At 43.1% G+C, this 14,012-nt stretch overlaps 2 protein-coding genes across 2 annotated transcripts in view; both read left to right on the forward strand.

Annotated features, from left to right (window-relative positions):
* The window catches only part of Cdk5alpha (Cdk5 activator-like protein), a 572,471-nt gene that overhangs the window by 176,246 nt on the left and 382,213 nt on the right, over positions 1 to 14,012 (forward strand). The window lies entirely within an intron of this gene.
* The window catches only part of milt (trafficking kinesin-binding protein milt), a 344,265-nt gene that overhangs the window by 2,909 nt on the left and 327,344 nt on the right, over positions 1 to 14,012 (forward strand). Inside the window, exon 2 of the mRNA XM_065229556.1 lies at positions 7,248 to 7,548. The gene's annotated coding sequence lies outside the window, so the exon portion shown is untranslated. The remainder of the gene's footprint in view (positions 1 to 7,247; positions 7,549 to 14,012) is intronic.

A 14,012-nucleotide genomic window follows, 5' to 3' on the forward strand; every position in this document is an offset into this window, starting at 1 on the left:
CTTAAAACTCTTCTCAAAATGTCCTTGAGATGATCATAGGAATTTTGTCGCACCTCTCCTTAAAATTGGAAATTTCTTCAGAATATCCTGGAATACTACTCGGAGTTTCTTTACAAATTAGCTCAAAATTTCTTGCCAAACCCTCTCATAAAAATTCCCTAAAATTCTTTACGATTTGTTTTTTAAAGGTCCATGAAATCTGAATCCCCATAGTCTCTTCAGAACTTGCTCGGCATTCATCTTTAGTTGAAACACTTTTCAAATTCTACTTCAACCGATCGCATCATTTACCTACCATAGTGAATCCAGATCTAAAAATAAACCAACTCACTAACACAATTTTCCTTCTCGTAGCAGTCGTGGAGACGCCGACGTGTATACGGTCTCTAGTAGCAACGGACGCCGAACTAATCATCCTTGCCTCCCCAAAAAACCGTGAGGACGTGGCAGGCAGCGTAATTGATCGATAAGTAGATTGAAATAGTGAGCTTGGCAAGGTTCAGCGCTTCAACCGTGGAGGTGCATCGGTGGAGGCACCAGAGCAGGACTCTGATTTGCTGATTTCCTTGACACGTACCCATCAGTAGGGTCACAGAATTCCCGCAAGTTGACGAGTCCAGTCATGATTATGAACATTCATCTACAGCAGCTAAAGACAGTTCAGTGTCTGGAGGACCTGCACGTCATAGTATACTATGCAGCTGTACGATTGCTTAAGACGCGTCCCAGCAAATTAAATCGAATAACGTACCCCATTCTAGTCGAAATTCTAGTACTACACTATGTTTGTTTTGATTCGCTATGAAAGTTTGACAGATAAAATGAGGGGTTCGTAGATTTTCCTATGTTTCGAGGGGTGCATTGATTAGCTTGGGACCGAAGAAAGTACAAGAGCTGAGCCAAAAAGTTGAGCACGTTTCTTCACAACCTTCTGGTCTTAGAGTTACCTCTATGACTCCACGGTTCTTGTGAGTAGAATTCCATGAGAAGAAAGATAATCCAAAGGGAATTCTGAAAATAATTCAATGTACAGGGGATACTCAAAATAACTAGGATAGGCAAATTTTCGATCAACTTTGGAGTGTTGTAACTTCGTCGGACCATTTAATTCTCGCAAAAGCCTTCCACTGAAAAAACTAATATTGTTTTATGGTGTGGCCACGAAAATAACCATGGTCACCGGATACCGGAGATAAAGGGTGTCCCACATCAAATTGCATCACGGATGAAACGCTGTAAGAAATTACCCATTGGGTATTTTCTCTTGAAAATTTGGGTAGAAGTCGTTTAGAGTGTATTGTTTACACTGTATTTTTATCGCTGTCAGTTTTTCGAAAGTTGGAAAAAATGGCGTCACCCGAAAAGCAACGTCGCGAATTGATTTTGCGCAAGCACCTTAAAAATCCGCAACTCTCTCATCGGGACATCGGAAAACAAATCGGAATCCTGCAGTAAACGGTGAGTCGTGTGATTAAACGTCACTACTAGAAATACTCAGAGGGAGAGATAGGCGGAGAAAACAAAATACAATTCGGCAGCAGGGATTTGTTCCTAAATTATCTTGCAACCCTTGCTAGAAGCTAGCATTTCAAATGAATTTTATTTTTGATTCGATTTACGTGCAAAATAATAATTGATTGCATCGCAATATTTTGCACATTTCTTGGTGCCATTCATTAACCAACAAAGATCAATTAATCAATAGAGTTAGAATATTGTTTTTGGTTCGAAAAACTAGTTGAATTTGAGAAGCACACAAAACATAAAGGTGATTGAATTTCTGTTCGATTGCAGTACTCTCAAATTTATTCTAGTAAGAATAAGAAATCCTCGGAAAAATTCTAATTGGAATGTTCGATTGGCTCAGATTTTGACAGTTCATTTGGCCCAAAACATTCTCTCCGCCCATCTCTTCCTCTGAGTATTTCTAGTTACTATGAAACTCTGAGCATTGAACGGAAAGAGAAATACGGTCAGAATTGATGTTCTATTAGTGATCAGGATCACAAGCGTGCCGTGAAAGCGTTTAACCGGAATCCCAATGCTTCGGTCAGGGATGTGACCAAAAACTTTAATCTGTCTAATTCTTTCGTTCAGAGAGCCAAAGACCGGGAGGGACTGCATACGTACAAAGTACAGAAGGCTCCAAATCGTGACGAAGGATGGGAAAGTCACGGGCTCGGAAACTGTACACCCTCATTGTCTCATCATGGATGATGAGGCTTACGTCAAGGCGGACTTCGGGCAGCTTCGGGGCGACTGTTCTTCACCGCCCAGCACAAGTTTGATGTTCCGGAGGAAGTAAGGGGCCTCCCTTAGCTCAGTCGGTAAAGGCGCAGCTACAAAGCAAGACCATGCTGGAGGTGACTGGGTTCGATTCCCGGTCCGGTCTAGGAATTTTTCGGGTTGGAAAATTTCTCGACTCCCTGGGCATAGAGTATGATTGTACTTGCCACACAATTATACTAATGCAAAAATGGTAGCAGGCATCGAAAGCTCTCAATTAATAACTGTGGAAGTGCACTAAGTTGAGAGCACGCAATAAGCTAATATGCCATAAGCAATAAGCTTGAAATGCGAAGAAGAAGAAGAAGAAGGAAGTAAGGAAGCAGAAAATTTCAAAGTTTGCCAAGAAACACATGATTTGGTAAGCGATCTGCGCATGTGGCAAACGGAGTGCGCCGTTGTGACTACCGGGACTGTAAACGGGAAGATCTACCTCAAGGAGTGTCTACAGAAGCGTCTGCTTCCTCTGTTGAAGTATCACGAGGGCCCTACGATCTTCTGGGCTATTATGAAGCAGGCACTGCGGAAGCATCCCAAGGAGGTCAAATCTGAAGAAGACATGAAGAAAAAGTGGGTTTCCGTACAGAAGAAGCTGCAGCCAGATGTTGTACAGAACCTAATGAGTGGAGCTAAGCGTAAGGTGCGAGCGTACGGTTATGGTATTGAAGTTGAATGAAATAAATATGCCAAAAGCTTACTAATGGGTTATATTTTATTGTCTGAAACCTTGAAAAGGATCGGTCAACTAGGTAATTTTCTACAGCGTTTTTTTCCGTGATGCAATTTTATGTGGGACACCGGTAGTTAGATAAGAGAAATTAAAGAACATTTTCCGAGTATTAATTCGCTAGTGTGAGATTTGCTGCGCAATCTTAAGATTTAGATGTATCGCCCCTCTCGAAATAGACTGTCTATTGGTGTAACTGGCTGCATCCTGAAAATGTAGGCTAGTCTAAGGGGATTTTTTAATTATTATCGGACAGGTTTGGGCCGAAGAGTATCAGAATTTTATTAAATGAGAAGAGTTTATGATTACCGTATGCGTGATGATGTTTGCACCATCGTACAAATAAGGTTCCAGGTTCACCTGTGCATACAATGCCTTGGTTTTCTTTGCATGCACGTAACCTATAGCTCATACCGTAGTAGGCTGTGTATGAAAGAAAATGATTTACTTAGTTTGACAGTTGCACCATGACGAAGTGGCAGCGCAGATTTGTCCCACGCGCAAATGTCGCAAAAAGACATTTCAATCGCCGTGGGAGTGTCCCGGTGGACCGTCAAATGGGTTTTAGACCGAGAAAAGAAAGGAAAGCTATTCGCGAAGGTGGCCACAGGTCGTCCGAGGTCAGCTCGGGTTCCGAGGGTTATCGCTGCTATCAAAAGGAAGATTCGGGTGAATTCAGTGCGTTCAATAAGGAAAATGGCAAAGGAACACGGGATCAGTGACTTTACGGCACGGAAGATCGTAAAGGAAGATTGCAGGGCGAAGTGGAGGGCACGGAAAAAAAAACTCACATGATTACCAACTGTAGCCGAAATCGGTCTACTAGAAGTTTCCGTAGATTGGTTTTTCAACAAATGGCTTAAGCACCACCTCCATAGAGGACCACTTGTCGTTTCGGAGTTCAGTCTAATGCAAAGGATTGGAACGCGCTAGTAGACATTAAGTACTTGGGATTCAAGAGAAAACACTAAATCCAACCGAATGAAAACTAACCAGAAAACGTCATTCGTACCGGAGCGAATGCACTGGACGACCTGTTCTCATCACAGGTCAAGCTCTTCCACAAACACAAAATCTACACGCTTCAGGACAGAACTGGTGGACTGAGATTCCCAAGCAGTCCGACTTGGAGTAAAACCAAACAACGAAAAACTACAACAACGAACGAAACGTGAGAAACTTCTTCAGACCAGTGCACTTATTGAACGGGAAATTCTAACCTAACAATCAACGCAATTATTTAGCAGAATTAAAAAACATTTATTTAGGAAAAAAAACTAATAGAACGAAAATTTTGGCTATTTTTAACTGGCGGTTCATCCAGATTTAATGCATGTATGCGGACATTGTACGGTTCTACTCACGCTTCTGCTTTACCGACTGCTCCTCACCATCGTCTATCGCCCCTGCGACGCTCGCTGCACGGAATACTATAGACTCACCAAATTGGGTGCGAGTCTTGATTCGCTAATTCACCAACTGCTTTGCGTGGTGATATCCCGGTGGGTGGGAAAATTGCTCACCTGGAGCGCAATATAGACGGCGCAGCTCCCTTCTAACTCCGGCCGAAGTTAGGTCCTTGAATGCCGACGCGTGGGGTCATGGTAGTGGTAATATCGAGGGGGCGCGGTATGCCGAGCGGGAGGTGGGACGAAACTAGAGACAAAAAGCCGTCAAACGGCTGTACAACTGGATGAGCGCATTGTTGCAAAACCGCATAGCAAATCATTTACCTTTTTGTTGAAACTTAAATCGCGCACAGTACCGCACTAACCTACTGAACTTATTCAGTAGTAACTACACCTAATCAAAAGGAATAAACGAACAATTAATTACACTGAACTTAAAGACACTTCTCACATTTAAATATACCTCTACAAACACACTGCGAAACTATACAAAAAAGTCCTGCCTCTTCCACGGGTTGGATTAAAGTGGACGAGAAAGAACTTGGGATTCCTCAGAAAGGCCGCTAAAACAATTCTTGGCCTTCGTTCCGGAAACCGAAAAAACGATCTTATCAAAAGGCGATCTCCGATTACCTTCCGATTCGATCAGAGATACTATCTCTTTTCCTCCCAAGTATCCCACATCTGTCTAGCTCATTCCAGTCTTTAACTTAAAGTGTTTTTCTTATTATTAAATTTCCAACGACAAGTAATCCTACTGGGAGATTATACTCAATCCCACGGATCAAATTTCATGCCACCTCAAATGAGAAAACTTGCGCGCCTAGTCAGCGGATGAACAAAATAATGAGTGAAATTTCATGCAGGGATAATTTACTCTTGATATGAGTTCACCAGTTGCATACAAGTAAATTGGGATAGTGCGTGTCGTTTCGAATAGTAACAGTGAACATTTGTAGCATTTGAACTTCATGCTACATTAATTTAATATCTAATCAGAATACCGCTACACAACCGCATCCGGAAGCTACTAAAATCTTGTACTTCTTTAAGCACTCAGAAGTGGTTGCAGGGACATCTTCCGTTCTGGGCGAAGGATATGTGGCCGCCATGTAGCTCCGATCTTAATCCGCTGGATTACTCATGAAGGCCAAGGCCTGTTCTAAACGCCACCCGAGTACAGCAAGCCTCAGACAAACATTGATCCGTACCCAGGCATGGAAAATCATTTGCATTCATTTCGTGCATTCATTTACATTCATTTGCCTCTTACTTTTTTCATCAACAGCATTCCGCAAAATGATGTATAGAGCTTTTGTAGGTTTTGTTATTAGCTACAACTTTTGTTAACAAATCAAATTCGTATCTCTTATGCATGACGAAGCAGAGCGAACAGAAGCCACTACTGTTTTTCAGTGAATGTATTTTACATTCACTGAAAACAGTAACAAGTTCTGCCCGCTCTAGTTCGTGATACATAAGAGATACAGATTTAAATTATGAGCAAAACTTGTAGCTAATATCAAAACCTACAAAAGCTCTATACATCATTTTGCGGAATGCTGTTGATGAAAAAAGTTAGAGGCAAATGAATGTAAATGAATGTATGAATGAATGCAAATGATTTTCCATGCCTGTCCGTACCTGGAGAGAAATGGATCCAGACTACATTATTAGAACCTGCCGTGCATTCCGGAAGCGTGTGGAGGCCGTAATTGCAGCAAGTGGAAACTCGATCGATGATTAACATAGTTTAAGACTCTGAGAAACATCTCCCTTTAAAGAAATAAAAAAACTCGAAAACGAAATTTTTGAGAATTTTTTTAATTTTGATATTGCTTAATGGTGCAAACATAATCACGCATACGGTATATGAATGAAAAAAAAATCAAACAATTTTGGGCAATTAATTATCCCGGTAAATTTAAGTTGCTGTTTTCGGAATTCCCGTACATCACTTACTTTGAAAATTAATAACTCAGGAACCAAACATCGTATAAAGAACGGGAAATATCTTCTGAACTTCGCCCACAACTCCTCTGTAAATTGTCCTCCAACGGAAGTGTTCTAGGCTTTCCCGGGAACTTGCATGAATTGCGTGAATTTCTTCTAACTTCGAAAGGTTTCCCCCCTATTTTCTTCAGAAAATTCGCAAAAAATGATTCCTGCAAGTTTTTTACCTTCTGTTTTTTTTTTGTTTTCTGTATGATGAATTGTCTACTTTAATACAAGTGAGCCTGGATCATTCAGGAGGGGGCCAGGCACCCTAGGCAACTCCATTGGCTACGTCAATTTCAATAGAGGATGATTCAAAGTGTTTTTTTGTTACTTCATACGTGAAGTTTAAGATTTTCAGTGTTGGTTGGAAATGCTATCTAATATGAAGCTGTAGTGTGATAATTTATTAGCTAGAGAAAGATCTGAAGAGGGTAGGTTGATAGTTCCGATTTAGTACGGCAGTATGAAAATTGAATAGAAGTTGAAAATTAGCGAAGAGCCATTAATGCGACAGTACTAGTCAAACGCACACTTCTTTAGCTAACTCAAACATGAAGAGGAGACTTCAAGTATTTCTTCAAATCTATGTTTTGGTACAGTCATAGTTCATCATTTCTTGTGGTTAATCGCCTTTTAGTACTCTCACAGACAAATTTGTGATATCTGCCTGTGGTAGCCGTCCGATAGTTGTGGTCCAGAAAATTTGGTGGTGATAGTGCAAGTCAGTCATCATATGGCCATTTACGGACTCTGACTAGTATGTCCTTAAGAAATCAATCCCGTGTAAAACATCCGACTAATTTCTTTCTTTTTCATCTCTTTTCCAGATTATGTGTTCCACCTACAATCATGTGAAGTGAAATCGTGCATGCACCGTGTGCGCGTGTGTGTGTTTGTATGTATCCATATCCACAGTGCACCGAAATCCAAATGATCAAGTTTCTGCTACAATCACTTGCACCAAATTGCTTCGAGGAGCTGTAAAATCGTCCCATACCTACCTATTCTCATCACCTTCGTCATCGTGTCTGTCATCAACCTACAGACTGACTTCGCCCCTCGCTAAAATAATTCATCAAGCGGACAGCCAAACCCGTCAAAACGGCGCGACAAATTTCATCCAATCAGGTAAGCAACTGTTCTCTGAAAAAAAAGATACATCCTAATTACCCCATTCCGCGGCTAGAAGAAAGCGCTCTTGGGGTGACGCTGCGTCTGATCTTTTTGAGCCGGCATTCTCCTCGGGTGCGTATGGAGTCATTCGCCGCTGATAAGGCATACAATATCATCTAGGGCCGGGCCCCGCCCGGTGATGTGAATCATGCCACGAATAGATTTGTTGATAAATATAATAATCTTCTCTTGCGGAGCGGAACACAATATTTGCATTGCCAGTTTGGAACGGGTAGCTACTAGCTGTATGTACTGACTTACGTAATCGGAATACTGAAACGAAAAGTTTCCGTTTTCTCAGAAGAGAAAATTCATGTGGCACGTGACAATATTTCTTGGCGCGCTCGCCGTATTTATACATGCTGGGATGGGGATGTCCTAAGCCGAATGCAACTCGAACGACGACGGTGCATCCGACGAGGTAGTGCAGCAGCTCGTAACAATTTAAACTTATTGGCAAACTTCAGGATGGTGCTTCCACTTGAGAAGAGGCAGTAGTGTGGCACGCTCGTTTCCACATGCTGGGTGGAATGAAAGCTGCTTCCCGAAATAGGTCGATAGTGCTGGACCGAAATAAATCGCCGGTGCATTTAGGGGTACCGGTAGTAGTAGTAGTGTGTGGCGCGTTTGTTGTGAGAAATCTCTGAAGTGTAGTTTTTAACGATCGCGTTGAAACAGAAGAATGTAGCCAGTTGTAAAAAGTGCACCACGCACGTTGGTATTTGGAATAATGCGGTCAGCATGGCTTATTTCCGAATCGCCAAATTTAGAACTTCTTTTAGGGGAACTTAGAGCGATCTAGAAAATAAATCGGATCAATCCACCGAGGGCGAGATTGGACCTGCCCGAAACATCTGGATTATTAGACAATCTTGATGAAGAAAGAAAGAAGGATTAGCAGTTTCCATTTAATTCCACTACCTCAATTGCTTATCCTTAACAGTTTGCGTATTTTGTCTACAATGTGTAGACTTCTTCAGTGTTTTATACTAATGCTAGCTGAGTGCTACCGGCCTTGCTCGGGATTTAATATGAGCTTGAGTTTACTAGTTCAGTCCCATATGGATAGGAAATCAAGCAAAGATGGGACTGATATGCGATTATGGGTAGTTTATGCGCCAACTAAAAAAAAATGCTATATTGTACGTAGCCCCCCTCTTATCTAAGGGGCTACCCCCTATGACTTCCACATGCCAAATTTGGTTCCATTTGCTTGATTAAATCTTGAGTTATGCAGAAATTCCTGTTTCATTTGTATGGGAACCCCCCTTTACAGAGGAGGGAGGGGTCTCGAACCATCATAAGAACCTTTCCCTGCCTCGAAAACCCCTGCATACAAATTTTCACGCCGATCGGTTCTGTAGTTTTCGAGTCTAGAGTCAGACAGACAGACAGAAATTCATTTTTATATACAGGGGAAATGGATGTAATGTCGGCCTAATTGCCCCTAATTTGGGCCCATACATAAATGTAGCAATCGACTAGATTTTCAATAGCGACCAAAAATATCATTAGTACCGTCCCAATGACGCGTTCATCTAGATAAAATTGATTAATAGTAGATTTTTAGCTTTGGGCCTAATCTCAGATCCATAGGCCAACATTAGAGCCATTTCCCGTATAGAAGATATAGAAGATTCGACTTAGTAGAAAACTCTGAACAAGCCTGCACATTACAGACGCAATACGTGTATCTGTCAAGGATCAGCAATTAAGGTAGTACCTACTACCTATATATATTTAAAAGTGAAGAAAACATCAAACTTCAGAAGACTTCAAATGTCTACAAGACACCAAAAGTCCGTAAGACCTTTAAAGTCCAGAAGGCTTCACAAGTCCAGTAGACAGGTTTCAATAGTCCTAAAGTCCGGAAAATGTATAGTCCAGACGACTTCTAGGCCAGAAAACTTCAAACGTCCAGAAGAATTCAGGCCTAATAAACTTCAGAGTCCCACAAACTTATAACCTCCATAAATTTTCAAATCTCCAAAAGACGTAATGAGTCCAAAAGATTTCAAAAGTCAAGAAGATTTCAAGTCCGGAATTGAAGTCTACTGATTTCCTGAAGCTTCAAGTAGTTCAGAAGGCTTCAAAAGCCAAAAACCTTTAAAATTCCAGAAAAATTCAAAATCCAGAAGGCTTCAATTCCAGATGATTTCAAGTACAGAAAACTTAAATTCCCGAATACTTCAGAAGTCAGGAAAAATTCGGAAGACTTCAATCCCAGAAAACTACTAGTACAGAAGGTTTCAAGTCCAAACGACTTCATCAGACCAGAAGGCTTCAATCCAGAAGACTGAAGAACTTAATACTGCATCTTGAATTTCTGTGAAAGGAACCTTGATATTTTTTTTTCAATGTTTGAATTCACTAAATTGTTTCTTAGGAGTTCATCCCTGAATATTTTTGCAAATTTGTCAAGCATCCTTCCAAAAAGTCTTCTGAATTACTTTTACTTTCAGGATTTCTTTCAAAAATGTTATCATTATGTCTGGAATTCTCCAGAAACTTTCTCTATAACATTCTCCGAATTATGTGCAAAACACATAAGGAATTTCCTTCCAGAAAGCTATTGGAATTCACTCTTAATTTATCTAAGCATTCTTAATAATTCTCGCGAAAATTTTGTTTGATTTCTCTCCATAATTTTTTGGTATACCATTTAGAATTAAAAAGTGTATTCTCCCAACATTTCCTTGGATTTCACCTAAGAATTCTTCTCAAAATGCCCTTGAGAGGATTTTTTGGAATTATCTTGGAATTCTCTTAAACTCGGCTTAATTCTCTTGATTAGTTTTATTTAACGATCCTGCGCACCTCCAGGGGTGCAAAAAGGCCTTTGTGAAAGATTTCCATCCTGGGCGATTACTAGCTTTGGCCTTGACCTGTGCCCAAGTCAAATTTCGGTCAACGTTCTTAATTTCACTGTTTAGGCTCCGCCGCCACGAGCCTCTGGGTCTGCCTCTGCTGCGATGTCCTGCTGGATGTTCTGCTGGATTCCAGTCCAGTGCTTGCTTGCAGATTTCGTTTCCGCTCCGTCGTAGTGTTTAGCCGACCCACCTCCACTTCCGTTCACAAATTTCTGTCTCTATCGGCTTCTGATGGCACAAACGATGAAGCTCGGAATTTGAGATCCAATTGTGGGGCCACCAGGCACGAATTATGTACCGCAGGCATCGGTTGATAAACACCTGCAGCTTCTGAGTGTTCTCCGCTTTTACACACCATGTTTCACTGGCGTATAACAGCACAGACTTCACGTTCGATTTAAAAATTCGGATTTTGGTGCGTCGACTGATCTGATTCACTCTCCCTACATTTCGCCCTCGCCTTCTTGATTCGTGCACCTATGTCGTTCTTGGTGCCGCCGTCCGACGCTATCTGGCTGCCAAGATATTGGAAGCTTTCGACCTTCTCCACTGCCTGCCCAGCTACCGTGAAATTGGAACGGTTTTCCGTGTTGATATCCAACGATTTGGTCTTGTTGACGTTGATGGTTAGACCTGCTTCAGGTCGTCGAGCTTACTCTGCATGTCAGAGCGCCGTTGTGCTAATAACGCAACATCATCAGCCAAATCGAAGTCGTTGAGATGCTCCATAGTAATAGGCTGCCACAGCAACCCACGGTTCGGTACACGGTCAACGGCTCCAACCATGATCTCGTCGATTACGATGAGGAACAGTACCGGTGATAATATACATCCTTGCCTCACACCCGCGATTACCCGAATCGGGTCAGACAAAGCTCCGTTGTGCAACACTCTGCATGAGAAAGGCTCGTACTGCGCTTCGATGAGGTTGACGATCTTATCAGGGACTCCCTTGCGTCTCAGAGCGCCCCGCAAGTTTTCGTGGTTTAGTCGGTCGAAAGCTTTTTCGTAGTCAATGAATACCAAGTACAGGGACTCTTGGAACTCATTGACCTGCTCCAAAATGATGCGGAGCGTGACAATATGGTCCACACAGGATCTTCCGCACGGAATCCTACCTGCTGTCGTCGGAGAGTTGCGTTGATCTTCTCCTGTATCCGATTGAGGATAACTTTACACAGAACTTTGAGAACAATACAGAGTAACATGATGCCTCGCCAGTTGTCGCATACAGTTGGATCTTCTTGGGGACTTTTACCAAGACGCCCTGCATCCAGTCGGCCGGAAAAGTCGCGGTGTGTCCCAGATATTGACGAATAGTTGATGCAACATTTGTGAGGATAGCATGGGGTCAGCTTTGAGCATCTCTGCTGATATGCAATCGACCCCCGGGGCTTTTTTGGACTTCATACTTCGGACGGCTGCTTCTATCTCCTACAATGATGGAGCTTCAGTGTTGACGCGAGTAACGCGCCTCACTCTTGGCGGATCATGCCGAGATGTTGATGGTTGGTTGACCGTTGAAACTTCGAGAAGTGTTCAAGGTGCTCAAACCAACGTTTCAACTGGTCAGTGAGGTCGGTGAGCAACTGTCCAGTCGCGTCTTTCACAGGCATCCTTGGGTTCATCCTTGCCCCGCTCAGGCGTCGTGAAACATCATAGAGGAGGCGGATATCGCCAGTTGCTGCGGCTTTCTCCCCTTTATCAGTCAGGGAGTCTACCCACGCTCGCTTGTCCCGTATACAGGAACGCTTAACTTCCCTCTCTAGAGCCGAATACCGCTGACGGGCCTCGTTCTTGGCTGGTCCCTGCTCGCTCTATCGCGGATTTTGCTTCTCTCCGCTCCTCGATCTTCCTCCAGGTTTCATCGGTGATCCACTCCTTCCTCTGAGTGTGCAGCTCACCCAGGTTGTTCTCGCTTGTTTCAATAAAGGCATTCTTGATGCTCTGGTGGCACCGTTGCCACCAGCACGACTGGCCATTCACGCACGGCCGTTCAGTCACGTGGGATTGGACTACTTCGGGCCACTGCTAGTGAAAGTCGGGAGATCCAGCGTCAAGAGATGGATTGCACTTTTTACGTGACCCACAGTGCGTGCGGTACACCTGGAGGTAGCATTCAGTTTGTCGACGTCTTCGTGTATATCCTGTGTGCGGCGGATAGAATTCATCAGTGATAACGGGACCAACTTCCAGGGAGCTGAACGCCTGCTGCGGGAACAGATAAGCCTGGTACTGTCATCAACGTTTACCAATTCAACGACAAGATGGACCTTCATACCTCCAGGTGCCCCACACATGGGAGGCGCTTGGGAACGACTTGTGCAGTCTGTCAAGAAAGCCATGATGGATGCGTACTCTGAGGGGAAGTTGGATGATGAGGGATTACAAACACTGGTCGTGGTAGCGGAAAGTATCGTAAATTCAAGGCCTCTGACCTACCTGCCTCTGGACTCTGCGGAGTCAGAAGCATTGCAATCAACCGAATGTAGCACCAGGTCAGCCACAGCATCGTTTGAAGGTTATGTGGGATCAAATCCAGCTAAAGCTGGACCGTTTCTGGTATCGCTGGACTGTGGAGCACCTGCCAGTGATACGGAGACAACCGAAGTGGTTCGCGGAGGTTCGGCCACTACAAGAAGGTGACTTGGTGCTGATAGTCAACGACAGCGAGCGCAACAACTGGATGCGTGGACGGGTAGTTCAGACGTTCGTAGGCACCGACGGTAGAGTTCGACAAGCTAAGGTGCAAACATCCGGAGGCATTCTACGTAGACCAGTGGCAAAGCTTGCTCTGCTAGATGTAGGCTCTACAAGTGCAGTCTTGGCGAATACCAAGATGCTCCCGGGGAGGATATCGACGCAGCAGCCGTGGAGTTGGCTGCACTGCCGACCGATCGTAACGGGAGCGCCCATTATTACGGGCGACCTTCAGCATAAATGTCGAAGAGTACTCGCAGTGAATTGGTTGAGAAATAATTAAAATTTACTAGTTTTACTTTTACGGATTGGCCTGAAGTGTAGAGTGAGGTGTAGATTGTTTCGCAAGGTAATAGTGGTCTGTGGATGCTATAAGTAAATCATAATTATTTCTCAACAAATGCACTGTGAGTACAATACACAAGCTCAATTCTCTTCGAAAAATAGAATAATAGAAAATTATGTTGAATGCCGTAACCCAGGCGTCGTTTGGTCCGTTTGACATTTATGCTGAAGGTCGCCCGTAACAATGGGCGCTCCCGTTACGATCGGTCGGCAGTGCAGCCAACTCCACGGCTGCTGCATCGACAATTAGTTTGGATAAAATCATCTAAATGATGGAGCATAGTTTGACAATTTGTTGCGATCTTGAAAAGGGTTTTCTCCAGTTTTCTACATTTAAAATAAAATGCCTTACCTTTTCTTCAGCGACATCAATTGCTGAAATCAATCATGTCGGTATTCCTTTTTGCCGTATTGAGCTATTTATATGAGCTATTCTGAAATTCAGTGGTCACGCTGAAATAAATCATTCGATTGTAAAGGCTTTGTTACAAAGGAAGTGTATGC

This window comes from Ochlerotatus camptorhynchus, unplaced genomic scaffold, assembly GCF_037179485.1.
Source record: "Ochlerotatus camptorhynchus isolate MF236.1 unplaced genomic scaffold, CSIRO-AGI_Acam_v1.1 ptg000316l, whole genome shotgun sequence".
NCBI lineage: Eukaryota > Metazoa > Arthropoda > Insecta > Diptera > Culicidae > Ochlerotatus > Ochlerotatus camptorhynchus.